Raw genomic sequence first — 15,833 nt, forward strand, 5'->3', positions numbered from 1 at the left:
CAAAAAGAGGGAAAAGAAAAGAAGAACTGCAAAGGGCATATTGTTTAACAGCTGGAAGTGTTTCTGTGCGGAGAGATTATTTATACAGTACCCCTACCGCATAACGACTCCATAAAACTGGAGATATTCCTCCTCTGTGTGGATAGTTGATTCCAGTTTGACTGTGACTTTGGCTGAAAACAGAGTGGAATAAAACTGTGGGATGTGTTTTACTCTGGCCATTTTATGTGGCTACAGAAAGTGGGAGAATTGGGTAGAGGCAACGCTTGGCGATTAATTCTACCATGTGAAAGTTAATAGTTTGACATTAAGGAGAAAAAAAGGTGTGTATCAACAGCTGGAGAAGCAGCCAGTAGTAGGCCTGTAATCCTTTTGTCACAGATGATTCAGCAGACGTCACCTGACACCAAGTCACTCCACACAAAAACAAGTTTCAGCTTTACTATATCCGTTTGTCTCATTCCACATGGAAAAGTGGGAATAGCACTGGCGCAGCATGGTCAGGGTAGGGGGGCATCCTGTTTGAACTATACTACTTGGAGACATCTAACATTTAAAGTAACTCAGTGCATTTGATATTAGACAATGACACCACACTGAATACTTCAATAAAGCAAGAAGCACTTATCAAACACCAAGCCTGTTCCAACAGTTTTTCTCATTAATATGCAAATTTGTTCAGCAAGGTGATCCAACATCTCATCTGACCATGTGCACTGACTGTTTCTGTCACGTGCTGGTCTTGAGTTGCTGTGTTTAAAAATGCGTAAACAGAGATGTATAAGGACAGACACAGATGCCACCATGACAAACATGTGACAGGAGGGTGTACAAATACTAAATAAAATATATTTAAAATACTGGCGGAGGACACTGATTCTCTAAACTGTACATCTGCAGAACAGTATAGAACAGCATACAGTGCCTTAACATGAGGAAAGCAAACCTTTTCAGAACCATGGCAATAACATTCTGTTCATGTTCAGCAAAATTGTGTTTTCACAGTCAGTCTAGATTTTCAAATTGGTATGGGAAAGAGTTGAACAATGATAAGAAGAAGCTGCTGAGACCAAATGTATCTGTAACTGATCCCATAACATCTGGCATTTTCATAATACAGCCCAGCACTGATCTCCAGAGGCACTGAAGCTACTGGTTTAACACTCTCTGTGCTCCACTACATGAAGTATGCTGATACAACAGGTGAGTGTTGATATAGATAGAGAATGGGGCAATGACAAAGTCTCCTTTACTGGTGTAGGCCACACAATATTAATATTTGAAAAAGCTCTCTAGGCTTCCCTTTTCTGCTCTGTTCTCCTTCCATCCTCTCTTTCCTCTGTGTATGTCCTCTCTTTTTATATTCTGCTTTGTATTTTGGGATGCTCCTCTCAGTGTATGCCCCCATCTGCATAATCAGCATGTTAACAACACTCTCCCTCTTCAGTTCAGCCACATGGGAGCGGGCAAAGAGGCAGAAGACAAGAGAAGACAAAGGTGTAGGGAAGGGTTTGTTCACTTATTGATGTAGCAGTGATGTCAGCTCGCCCTGTCATCAACATTCTCGATTATCATGTGGTGATTCTTACGTTTTTCAAGCTAGGAAAGAAACTGACAGGAAAGAAAGCCAGAGCTATAAACCTTTACGGTATCTAGTCATGATTATCTAGACACAGCTGGGAGAACAGCAGAGATACTGTGATCAATGGCAGACACAAAACAAAACCTATAATTATATCAAGGCGATGTTATTGCTCTGTTTTAATTTCATCCAACTGCATTTTAAATACATTTTCAAAATGGGGATGTTCAGTTTGATGTTACTGAAGGTTTTCCTCAACTTCAACTCAAAGAAAGCTGAAGTTGGTTGAGAAATAAAGAATTCCTTTAGCTGAGGACATAAAAGGAGGTCTATGCTATGCTCTGTATTTGTCAAAATCTCACAAATGACAGACCATGAAAACACCAGTCAACACCAGGTCCACTTGATGTTTCCTGAAGGCCACAAGATATGGTTAAATGTTTGGTGGTAGCAAATAGTTGGACCTTTTGTTGAGAGAAACAATTTTTTGAAATTTTCTTGGTCATCTCACAGACCAAGGACCTTCTTGCAGGATTACTGAGTTTGGCTACATGACCATTCTCTTTACTCTGGACTTTAAAGAGTCCTGGTGGTTCCAAACACAGAAGGAATATTGAAAGCTTTAGAAATAGTTTTATACCCTCAACACAATTTTACTGCAGAGGTTCACAGAGAGTTCGTTGGACTTCATGTCTTGTTTTTTGGTCTGATAAGCACTGTGAATTATATTACAATAGTGTGTTTCCAACTAAGTCTTATCCAAATAAACTGAATTTGCCTCTAATCAAGTTGTAGAGAGTTGGTATTTTAAAGATATTCAAAGCAAACAGGGTACACCTCAATTCAGTTTAATTTAGAGTACCATAGCAAAGATTCTAAAAACTTAGATTTTTTATTACCAAAAATGTTTTACCTTTGTAATTAAAGGTTACTGTGTGTAGCCAGATGGGCAAAAAGACGATAAATTGTGCAAAAAGGGAATGGGTCAGAATACTTTCCAAAGTGTTCACTGTAATTCACCTACACACATTGGCCTACATGGCTCAGAGGACACTTGTATGAGCCTAGGTTCTGCTTCATCGAGTGAAAATACCTTCAACTGCAAACCTATATCTAACTTTAGATGTTACTGAGATCTGACTGGCCTCGTCTTGTGTCAGAGGGGGAATAACACATCAAGCTAGGGGAGAAATGCACGGGGAGGTCACAGATGCTACTCAATCTGCCGCTGGATTTGAAACGCCGACCACTCTAATCTGACTGGGGTCAGAGGTCAGGGCTGGGGTGATGCAAAAACCTGGTTTCTGGAGAGAACGTGAGAGGCTGAGGGAGAAAGAAAAGAAAAAAAGGTGGGGGTGATCCACAGAGACAGATTATCAGGTAAAGCCAGTGGGGTGAGAGGTGAGGATCTGCTGTTTATGCTGGAAACAGGTCAGGGTTGAGCAGGAGGGCAAAGTAGGGGATGGGCCAGGCATCCACCTGGAATGGAATGAAATGGTATGAAGTCAACTACACAAAGCTACACACATAAAAAAAACTTCGGCTCACACCCTCAAACCAGAACCTGGGTCACATGAAGAGGTGGTCCAGCCAAGACCGATGGGCCGACCAGCCAAAACAACCTGCCTATTGTTAGCCAGTAATGCAGTTTTGTGAAGGGTGAACGCATTGCTCTGTGAAATGTCAAAGCATGGAGCGTGGTGTGTTTTGGTAGCATCCCTGATGCATTCTCTGATTCTGCTTTGTCTCGCTTTTGGCCAACTACTGTTTGAACTGCAGACTCCAGCATTTTGCTCCCAGTATATTGAGACTGTGGACAGGACCCAAATACAAGACAACCTAGACTGTTTTTTGTTTTTTTAAGTCAGACTATTAAAAACATTCTCATGTGAAATGTCAGCCTCTGGACAATGTTTGTTGACAGTAGACAATAGAAAAAGGGAGGCAGTTTTTCTTTCTCTTGTGGTGACTTTTAAAAAATCATATCTGAAGTGTTTTGAGGAAAGCAGAGCGGGGAGCAGAGTAGTGTGAGGTTTGTTATCTCCCTCGTAGGTGAGAGCAACACTCATCTGGGACTCAAAGATAGAGCCTGGAGATGGAGGGGGTCTGGAATGAAGTGTGTGTGTGTGTGTGTATGTGGGAGGGAGGGCTAAAAACCCAGCAGAGGCCAAGCTCCCCCAGGTTTTAGCCCAGATGAAAGGCCAGGATCTGGGCTAGATAAGAGGGCAGATCACAGGGGGTCGGGGCCAGCCGGCTGTGAGAAGCCATGTCCAGCGGCCATCTTTCACCAACCTCCTCCCTCTCGCTCTCTCTCTCACACACACACACACAAACACACATACACAGCAGTGTGGCATTAGTAATTGTGAGAGAGGTAGTTATAATAAAAATACAAATTTTCTCAATTAAAACAAAAGGTGCATTTCATGGGTCTTGCAGTCCAGTGGAAATGAGATCATACCATTTTCTTTCCTCCTGAGTGAACTTAAAGAGTTATCTGTGCTCGATTGCTTCTTCCTGCATGCATGCTAACTGCTCATCTTTGCTCTCCAGCCTAAGGTGTACGTGTGTGTGTTTGTGTGTGTGTGTGTGTGTGTGTGTGTGTGTGTGTGCTGAGGAGCTAGGGTCTGGAGCGAAGGCGATCATGGGGAAAATGAAATCAGTGTTTGCAGAGGTTCTAGCTTTGTCCCAGAGCTCTGCTGAATGAGAGGGCCAAGGAATAGAGGCATGCATGCACGCACACACACACACGCACACACGCACACACAGGATAACTGGCGATTTGGTAGCGTGCAGCTGCTCCTTCTACCTTTTCACCGAACAACAAACAGAGAAAGGTGACGCAAGGGAGAACATTACAGCGCCATATAGTATTCATGGCATGCGCACAGACACACACACAACCGTATGTCATCTACTGTCACCTGAGCAAATCAATGCAAGGGAGAAATCCATTCCAATTAGGATCCCGCTGCTCTGCCCTGCATGTGGATGTAGATTAATCGATGCAGAAATCCCACTGCTAACCTGCCATTCCTATTGTAGAACGCGCTAAACTGAGACTCTGGATGTTTTGCTTTCATTGACTTTCATCTTAGAAATAATGAAATGAATGCTATAATCACTTTCATTTGTATTTAAGCTGTTTTCTAGGTATAAATATTCCAAGTAAGGCAGAAAATATTCACTTGATGGCTTAAGGATTTCACTGCAGAGAATCTGGACCCTCAGTAAAAAAAACGAGGCAATGCCCTTTGAAGGCAGGATGCTGTAAACCCCTGACAAACAATGACCTCTGACCTCATGTCCAACAAGGCCATGTGTCATCCCCTAGGAAGTTGTAATGCCTTCAATCATCCATGCTCGCAGATGAAACAAATGAGCATAAGAGCGTGCACACAGGAAGACACGTACACACAGTCACATGCACACAGATGACACGGCTGTCGGCTCAGAGCTGAGTGGCGTCGACACAAAGCGGAGGTGACAGCAGTGTGTCTGAGTACGTGTGTGTGCAGAGGTGTGTGTTCAAAATCTCAAGTGTTAACGTGCTCCCCCCTCAGGCAGCCAGCGCTGTGTTAGCCATCCAGACTTTGCTCAACACTAAACCTTTACCTGACCTTTCCCTCTGCCGTGACATTTGGACCCTTCTGAATAGGTCAAACAGCACTAAAGAGTGGTAGAAAAATGGAGCGGAGTTGGAGGAGAAAAAGAAGAAAAGAGGAGAGGGATGAGGGCTGTCAGAAGTCAGTGCAGGGAGGTGACGGGGAGTGTGTTAGGGAAGGTGTAAGTAGACACAGATGCAGTGAATGAAATTCCCAGTGTTGCTAAAGAATTTAAAGACTGGAATTTGAGCAAGTTTGGACCATTAGTTATGACCAAATTCTTGTTTTTGGCAGATATTTAGTTATGAACAGCAGCAGGCCATCACTCAGTGTGACATTCTATCAGGATGGACAATTTAAAATGCCATTCTGCTGAATATGAAGAAGTACTGGCAGATATTTGGTTTCATAAATGTGTGGTTACTGAAGTCAGGAAGTTGCTGTTGCTGTCATTTTGCTGCGTGACCAACAGGAACAAAGCAGGAAACGACAAAATGTTGGCATGATACTACAAATGCAGATAACAGACACAAAAACAAGGATACTGGTTGACGTACAACTTTGGATGCCAGACTTATGGAAATGTGGAAGCAGATAAAAGTTGAACTCAAAAATAAAGACTGAGGATGTAGGCTGGAACAGTAGGTACTGTCAGTATTGCCCTGTTAGAAGCTACCCACTTCAGTTTCAGTTTTTTGCGTCCAGAATTGTCTGATATTTAGTGGAATCTATTCTTCCCTCTATCTATGTAATGTTTCCTGTGCTTTTGGCTGCCACACAACCCGAAGCAGAGTACTCCCAACCCCACAGTAAACAGTCAGCAAAAGGAAGTCACTTAGCAGGGTGCCACAACTTTTGTGCAATTCCTCCCGATTTTTTAAGTTCATGAAATAAAAAAAAACGCTGCATTAACATTTGAAGATAGCTAATTTTTAATGTCTGTTTGCGGCAGGACTTGTGTTTACTTCACTTTAAAAATCAACAAAAAATGTAATTCTCACAGCGGTGGCCAAACTTTTCCACATAACTGTATCTGCAATGAGATTTCTGCTTCCACCCCAATGAAAAATTTTTCAAAAGTTCAACATTATCACTCTTTGAAATCATCTGTGGATTATTCACAGGGACCAGATTTTTTATTTATTACTCTTTTACTTAATATTCTTTTTTTTATGGGGGGTGGGGGGTGCAACAAAAGTCCCTGGCCAGTTTCACATTAGAGACCTGACAGTTTATGGTTGGTGTCTTAACCCCTATGCCACAGGGACGACCAAAACTTTTTAAACAACACTTGCACAAAAGGCATGCATTACAAAGTGGATCTGAATCCCCTTTCCATTGGGAACGAGGGGGAGGCATCTGACAATTTTTGTGACTTTCCAAATGATGATGATCTGACAATCATGAGGAGGTGCAGAGGCTTGACAGTAGATATGATTTAACATTCTGTCTCAACTCTCTGTTGTTCACACCGGTATACTTGTCACTTTTTGTGTGAACAACCAAGTGTAACATATGGATGCCTTTTAGGAAAGACTACCCAAAAGTCTGCACTGCTAGTCCCACTTCCACATTTCTTGTCTCTTTTCCTTTTCTAAGATTCTAGGCTGTTCAGAAACAAGGATGAACCTTTGCCTTCAGATATGGCTGGACAACATACTGAGATTTTAACTCTCACCCACACAGGAGGGATGTAGGACACAGAAAGTAGGAAATGTGACACAAGACCATGACCCCAAATCAGGATGAATACTGCACAAATGATTGCTACAACTGATATGTACTGTATAACCTTTATTTAATTAGGTAATCTCTGATGAAAGATGTTCAAACCTACACTGCCTGCAAAGGTTATCAGGACCTGTCCATTTCTATCTAGCTCCATTCTCCCATCCTCTCCCTCTGTCCTTCATTTATTAAAATGGTCCTCCATCCCTACTGACAGACATGCAGTGCCTGCTGTAATTCACTGGTACACAAACACTTCCACAGATGAGGACTGCAGAGAATTTCTGTTGATGTTGGCCCTGTGGAGGAAAAGTGATGCCACTGCAACCTCGACTGGGACACTAAGAAAGCACCTGTGTTCCCAGTCCCACCTTAATGATCACTCAACGCACTGGGAGAACTTTAATGGGGGCCCTGGAAGGAAGGAAGGAAGGAAGCTGCCAGCTTGCTAATTTTAGGCACTCTGCATCTCAGATGAAACGCTGGAAAAGGCAGAGAGGAGGCGTGGAGAGGCGGGAAAGTTCTCTGTCTCTCACTTTCTCGACTTTCTGCATCATGTCTTTCTAACTATCATTACCCCCTGCATCCGTTATGAGAGAGAGTCTCATAGCTCTTTGATTCTCTGAATCATTTCTCCCTCTCTTCCTGTTCCCAGCCCTCCTGCACTCTCTCTTCCTCTTCCCAGCGTTCTCTGTCTCTTTCTCCCTATTTCTGACTATCTCTTTCATTCTCACCTCCCTCCCCTTCTGTCGGTACCTGAGTAAATAAACAGTGTTGTGTAGGATGCTAATTAGAGCAGGTTCAGGGACGTGACGAGCCCAGAGACAGATAAACAGCAAGGTGGGGAGGAGAAGAGATGATATGGAGGGGGTGGGGGTGGAGGTAACCCACCCCAAGGGCAGCCCAGCACAGACACAAACACATCAGCTTAGCGGTGAAGGACAGACGAGTGGTTTTGGCTTTCAACCCAACTTAGGGTGGCTTTGAAGCGATGGGTAGGTAGTAAGGTAGAGGATTTTGAAAGGGGGATGCGATGAAGTGAAGGGCACTAGCAGAGAAAGGGGCACGTGGTGGAGTTTCAGCCACGATGAGAGAAGAAGAAACGTCATGCAAACTTCCTTAATGACGGCTGCTCCAAGAGACCCAGTGTAAGATCAAAAGAATATGCAGATGAACCCAACAGTTCTCCTGTTGAGGTGAGCCTGGGCTTCTAAAAGCAGGTCAATGCAAGGCAGCTTGTTCTTATTTAACATAAGATGGCCTTTCTGCGGGGGAATAAGCTGCTAGGTATGCAGGTGAGAAGGTAATGTTACACAGAAGAGATGAACACAAACAAGTATGTTTGCACTTAAATTGTAACTTCTTGTAAGTCTACACTGTTGTGGATTTTCCGTCAAAGCAAAAATATACTTTCATTATAACATGAAATCTAATAAAACTCCTAAATAACGTTATCTTTTAACTTAAAATAAAAAAATAAATATCTGCATTACTTACACTATATGTGATATTGCAACAGACTCAGATCTGAGACTTGGACCCCTTGTCAGACTTAAGTTGCAAATATGAGAACCTGAAACTTGCAGGTCTTTTACACAGCACCTCTCATAACCTGACTCTGTAAGAACCTTTCAAGACTTTGGTACAAGATTCTTCCCTGTATTTCTCAAAGTGGGATGTTTTAGATGTGCAAAAGGCGACAGGCCAGACATCATCAACAGACAAAGGAGGAAGTGGCACTGACATTGTTGCTGATTTTCTTACAGGCTCACCTCAAACATAACACACAAGAATCCAGGGCACTCCCTGGGCTGGCACAAGCTGGCCAGTGGTCAAACATGGCATCCAGGACATCTAACCACTAGAGAATGAATGACAGTTCTGCTTAACCAACCATAATGTGCAACACTGCTGCCTCCTTCTGTAAAACACCTAGAACTTAGCATTCAGAGATATGAACCTGACTCGTACTTTTCTATGTCTGAATGACATCGCTCATACTATTCCCCCCCTTATTATTACTGCATATCCTCAGTACCTCAAGTTGCTCCAGTGGAGAGGCTCAGTAGCCAACAGTGCTGCTCTTGAATAAACAGCTCCCAGGGTGACTATGTGTTAAACTGTGAATGTAAAACATGGCTTTACTGAGCAACAGCATTAATGCTCAATCGCCTTTTTTCTCACTAAATAAAGCCTCTAAAAAAAGTTTCTTCTCCTGAAAAAACACTTCTCATTCCTAAAGATTTCATGTCATTCTGTCCCCATCTTGTCTCCAGTCCATAAATTGAGCATCTGCTAAGATGTCTCTGTTGGCTTATTAAAGCCATAGGAAATGCTGTCTGGCAGGATCAAAGCCAGTCTTGGACTATAATGATCACTGATGCTGCTGTTAAATTAAACAGACGTGAGCGCTGTTCACTCTAATGGGGTCTTTGAGTGAGGGTGAAGAGAGGAACTGGACCAGGTATAAGAGGAGAGGAAGCCCAAGGACAAATGGTGAAATGACTTGCAGCAACTAACTCACCAAGAGACAATGTTAACAGATCGTGTAAACACAGCCTTTAGTGTTACTCCGAGTTGTTTCATGATTAAAAGGCATCTTATGATCCCAGATTACAGCCAGATTGGTAATGACAGGTGCAGGGAAAACCTTGCTGCTACAAGGACTGGCATAAGCTTTTAATCTCATGTTAAGTCCAGCGCAAACACTGATGGAGAGACAGAGAGGGCAGAGTGGAAGGTGGAGAGCATCACGATATATCTAAGAGATTGTGGAGGAGAGGGGAAATGGAGGGAAATGTGATGGCTGGATAGATGAGCTATTTTTATAATGAGGTCAGTGTGAGCTGTGGGATTTCATTCTCCTGGGAGACACACACACACACACACACACACACACACACACACACACACACACACACACACAGAGGAGCTGTGGCGATGTATTGCTCCTACTGAGTGGGACTGCCTCTGTCCACAGGAAGATGAGGACGTGGGGGAGAAGGAAGAAGACACACGAAGGAGATACGGAGACATCCAGATGCCAGGGAGAGAATTTTAAGGATTTTGGTCATAACCTGACTGGTCCAGTCATTCTTATTTTCTGTCTCTAGCAATAGAACGCGAGGACTGACGCTTGATTATTAAACAAGACTGACAATTTACTCATCTTGCCTTTGTTACAGAACAAACAAATACATAACACTCCCCTGACTCCCACTGTCTTTAATCCTGTAAAATGTGAGTGCAGTGACAGTAAACACTGCTGGCATTTTTTTCATACACAAGACACTTTACCCACAACCAAACTACATTCCCCTCAGTGCAATTTTTGTATTTACTTTCATTTAAAAAAAAAAAAAAAAACCTTTTTGTCTCCTCCCTTATTCTGTCTCATTACACTTAAAATATTTATATGGCTGTATATAGTATTTAAAACCTTTTACACTTCACTTGAATATAGCGATTGTTCATTATGTGGTATTCTATTTTTAAATTATTTTTTAATTAAGTTTTCTGTCGTTGTTCTTGTTGTTGTTCTGTTGTTGTTCTGCTGCTGTAACACATTAATTACTCTGAATGAGTTCTCTGAACTCTGCTCATCTTTTTTTCTTAAAACAGCTGATGATGTATTTACCAAATGGATGATTGCTTCCTCCTCAGCGGCTCCCTTGCTCCTCCTCTTCCTGGGTGGTGCCCGGGTTGTGGTCCTGTCCCCCCCTCTCCACACTCCCCCTGTAAAGACATGGAGCATAAATTGTGAAAAAAGACAAAAGACACAAGTCCCAAGGCAAACACTATGACCGATTTGATGTACAGTTAGTATGAAATATGTAATGTTCAATTATAAATAAATAAATAAGAAACTATGTGAGGGGGCAGGTACTGGTGACTGGAATGAAAAGTGACATTATGACATAAAAATGCAATGGTGAAAAATTCCATTATATTTCTGAACAGGAGCACATAAAAAAGAACAGCCGATTTATGATGAAAAAAATGAAACATTTCACTAGAAAATTTTAGTGATTTATTTAACGACTTCATAATCTATTGGTTTTTCAACATATTAAACTCTATGCATAATTCTTATCTATTTAATATTCATGAGCACCATATATTTTCATTTATTTATGGAAGTATGACCGGATGACTTTGAAACAGGTGAAGGATCTCTCATGTAATCTGCGAACATCAAGGTATAAAGAGTAACATGGTGCAACAACAAAGTGGCAACATTATTTGCACACTAGCACAGCTCTGTACAGCCTGCTTCACAGGCACACACACACACACACACTACCTACAGACTCTCTCTCTCTCTCTCATGCACCCCCTTGCTCTCTCTAAATGCCTGTCGCTTTGGCCCTCCATTAAGCCGAGTGAGCGCTCGTTTAGCCAACAGTGTCTCGGCAGTTGGGGACGCAGGCTGCCCACTCAGTCAGATCCAGCCATATTAAATAAATAAGGAGCGCTCTTCTGTGTAAATTATTCATTTAACATGCCTTATCCTCTTCCAACAACCTTGTTAGAGCAGCTCAGGAGTGGAGAGGGGGTGAGCGCGGGGGGCAAAGGAGGGGAAGCAGAGGGGAAGAGGCAGACACCGCGGCTCATGTGCGACTCAGCAGAACCTGTGGTGCATCTCTAAGCTCTTCGGGCGTTCAGTCGTAGGGGGGCTAATTCGCCCTGACACCTCCTTTGTTTCAGGAGGAAAAGAGCTGCATAAACACAGTTATGCATTTGCTCACATGCACACACACTTGAGCACACACTGACATGCACAAACTTAGAGAGAAAGAGCACAAGAAAGGGATTTTTAGTGCATATTCATAGAATAATCATTCTAGTTGTCTGGATAAATTATAGAGGAATGGGAGACCAGGACACGCCATGCTGGAATGCGGGAACTGTTTTTTGTGCTGCCTGAACTCAAATCAGACAACACAGCAAGTCATGCTCTCTAAATAAGCTGATTCTAATGAGGTAGGATGGGGACAGATATAAAAATGCTTATCATGAAGAAAACCACTGTTCTGGATATTAACCTTGAGGACAAATGAACAGAGCACTAACATTTGTATACTGTATTTGTGACACAACTAAGAAGAGAATTTAAACCCCTTCATTTTTTGTACATTTTGCTGAGCTGATATAAATGACATTTTACCCATCAATCTACACTCAACTACCCATACTGAAAGTGTAAACATGTTTTTAGAAACCTTTCCAAATTCATTACAAATCAAAAACTGAAATCTCTAATTTACAGTATTTAGGCCCTTTGCTGTGGCACTCCAAACTGTGTTCAGGTGCATCCGGTTTACTTTAATTATACTTGAGATGCGTCTAGAACTTGATTGGAGTGGGGCACCTGTGGCAAATTGAATTGATTGGACATCGTTTGGAAAGACAAACACTTGACACTGCACGTCAGGACAAAAACTAAACCATGAGGTCCAAGGAACTCTCTGCCGTCCTCCATGATAAAACTGTGGCGAGGCATGGATCAGGGAAAGGGTACAAAACCATTTCTAAAGCTCTGAGTGTCACAAAACTTTAACTCTTTGAACAGAAGTCCGAATACTACATCTAGCAAACACCAGACGCTGCTCATCACTTGGCTAACACCATCTCTACGGTGAAGCATTGAGCTATGAGGATGCATCTTAGCGGCAGGGGCGGTTAGATAGTTCGATACATAGAGGTCCTTGAGGAAAACCTATGTACACGACCTGAGACTGGGGCTACAGTGACCTGAGGCATACAGCCAAGAAAACTCTGAAGTGGCTTCAGGGCAAGTCTCACTGTCCTTGAGTGGCCCTGCCTTAAACCCCAAAGAACATCTGTCATTATGGCTTACTGAGTGTACATCAATGGGCAAAAATGGCAAATTTATCCATTTAAAACTAAAGCTAAAACACAATTAGGTGTGAAAAAGGTGAATACTTTCTGAAATCACTGTATTTAAGATGAATCAGGGTGTACAAGAGCTACAATTATTCTAAAGCTCTGCATATACACACAACTTTTACTCAAATACTGAAGATCACGTTGAGGGAAAGAGTGTTTATTTTCAACCACGCAAAGTTAAAAGTCAGAAACCAAACTATATTAAAGTAAAACGTAATTCCAAATACTTGAATATTCCAATATTAATCTTCAAAGTACAGTGTAATTCTGTGAATTAAAGGGAATTAAATGTAAAAGCATACTGTCTTTCATACTGTAACACGATTTACCTGGAACTCAAACGTCCGCCTGATCCTGTACTACAGTGAAGATAGTTTGTAGGAAAAGAAATTTAAATTTAAAAGAGAAATTGGGTTCATTTTTCTCTATTACCACACATCAGAGCTCAGGGCTAGACTGATATAGGTGTGTTCTGACTGCCAATTGGGTTAAAATGTCCAAATATCAGGCAAATGGCCAAAACGCAACTGAACCTGGCTGGGAATTTCAATGGTGAATTTACAGATTGTCCCAGGATCAACCCAGCACAGACGGAACCTGCCTGTTCTCTCTGTCTCTGTGTCTGTGTCTGAGTCCAGCGTTCAGCCCCAGAGCGGGAGGTTGTTATGTCAACTCTGACAGTGCTCATTACCAGCCCCTACGCTATGAATTGGAGTTAACAGGCTTTGGCCCAAGCAGAGGCCGGCTAGGCCCGACTGGTACAATGGGAACAGTGTGTGTGTGTCTGTGTGTGTGTGTGTGTGTGTGCTGGGAGTTAATCACAAAACACTCTTTTATTTCTAAATCACACCTCAAAGCCACTGTACATTACAGAAGAACTAATACACAATGTGCTATGACATGTAGTGCTTGTTTTCATTTTACCTCACAAGCTCCCCCATATGAGAGTTGATCACATCATCTTGCTGCCAAAAAAGCCTCTGTCTGAGTTAATACATGTACCTCTGCTGCCATGCAGTATTCCTCATTTATCACAGAGTATTTCTCAGTAGAATGAATATTGAATATTGGGATAGAGTCAGTACATTAAGCCCCTTTCACACTGGGCTAAAAACCCACTACCACCCACTAACATCTGGCTTCAGTCTTCAGTGGGAAAGGATACAATCAGCATTCATTCCCGGGTCAAATGACCCTGCAGTAGTCACAGGTATTAACTGACTCCACCTCCTATTGACACACTAAGTTTTGGTCCTTTTCCGGCACAATGCTAGGATGCACATTGAGGTTCAGGATGTTGGCGTGTAAACAGTAACAGTTTTGTGACATCAAACATGACACACCAGAAGAAAAAGCAGAAAGGCATCCACTAGCAATGGGAGAGGAGTCAATTGCCTATTTTGGTGTAAATGGGTATTCACAGCAGTGGGACCTACACTGAATTAAACAATAACAGCATTCATTATTCTCAACATGCAAAATCATATATGTTATATGATTTCAAGTGACTGTTTTAGAGGCTTATCAGAAACCCAAAGACGCACTGTTCAAGTAAAAAAAACTTATCCACTATTCAAGCTATTATTATTGTTGTTAGCTATTGAATAGCTAACAGGTTTTTCACCTGCTTCTTCTTCATGCACAATGAAGTTAAATCCACACTGCCTCTGACCTCTGTCATGGCGTGACTATCCTCAGAAGAAGCTGTCTGGTCAGCAGGTAGACACTAAACTGCCTTCACCAGGCTTACTGACACCAGACATGTAATGGCCAAAAATAGTTTTTCAAGTAGACTCAATGAAAAGAATACAGGAAGAAAACAATATTATTTTTAATTACTGATTCAATTATTCTATGTATCCTGCTCACTATAACTATATATGGTCACAATGAAACCAGAAGGCTAACTGTATTTTTCATATTTGTAGGGCTGCAACTAACAATTATTTTTATAAGTGATTAATCAGCAGATTATTTTTTCAATAAATCAATTATTTGTTCAGTCTATCAAATGTAAGACCTAACTCCTCAGAGTTTTTCCTCAGGGTACTCCAGCTTCCTCCCACAGTCATGCAGGTGAGGTTAACTGGTGACTCTAAACTGCCTGTAGGTGTGAATGTGAGAGTGGCTGGTTGTTAGTCTCTATGTGTCGGACCCTCAAAGGACAAGTAGTATAGGTAAAGGATGGATGGATGTCTCCAGTTTGTCCACAGAGACAGAATACAACAGTCATGGTCCTCTGAAGGTATTACATTGCCTGTCTGGTCTCCTGCTGCTGGTGATGGTATCCCTGGCCTCTTCTGCCCCTCCTCTCGCAGGCCAGTAACCACATAGCAATGTCAATGATTACATGTGTGATTAAGGCTTTCCACTTCAAAAGAGCTCGATGTTTATACAGGCCCTGATATGGCGGATGGGATAAAGAGCAGGTAGAGCTCTGTGTTTGTGTCAGTGTGCATGTGTGTTTGCCTGGATAGGAGGATGAATGTCATTACGCCCAGGCTCTGTGGACATGCAATTGTAATGACACACTGAATGCCATTCTGCATATTACAGCTGGTTCTTCCTCACAATCTTCCTCCTCCTCCTCCTCCTCCTCCACCTACAGAGGCCTATATAAACCACACTGTGTTGCCCTGACATATGTTGTTTTACATTCTGAATGAGTATAGCTCACATGCAGAGGTGGTGGGGAGAATCGATTTATTTCTTCAAGGATTATTTAAGAACTTTGGTGGTTTTGCAACAGGCACTGGAAAAAATATCACCAAAACTTTTTTTAAAGTCCAACTTCCATGTCAGTGATTTGTTGGGCAAGAAGCGCCAAGTCTTTTAATGTCTCATCAGCAGTTTATTGACTTACACTTCATTCTGTCAGTTCTACTGTAAGTCTAAATCTGGGCATGGCCAAAGTTCTTTATTCTACTTTATAAACAAGCTGCTTTTTCCATATTTTTCAAATGTCTGAGCAGAATGAGAAGGACAAAAGTGTGAGGTGTCCCACAGCT

At 42.1% G+C, this 15,833-nt stretch overlaps 1 protein-coding gene across 1 annotated transcript in view; it reads right to left on the reverse strand.

Moving 5' to 3' along the window:
- znf438 (zinc finger protein 438) overlaps nucleotides 1-15,833 on the reverse strand; it is a 43,008-nt gene that overhangs the window by 6,204 nt on the left and 20,971 nt on the right. The window contains 1 exon segment of the mRNA XM_018673641.2: nucleotides 10,553-10,650. The gene's annotated coding sequence lies outside the window, so the exon portion shown is untranslated.

The sequence above is a fragment of the Lates calcarifer genome, linkage group LG24 (assembly GCF_001640805.2).
Source record: "Lates calcarifer isolate ASB-BC8 linkage group LG24, TLL_Latcal_v3, whole genome shotgun sequence".
NCBI classification, from domain to species: Eukaryota; Metazoa; Chordata; class Actinopteri; family Centropomidae; genus Lates; species Lates calcarifer.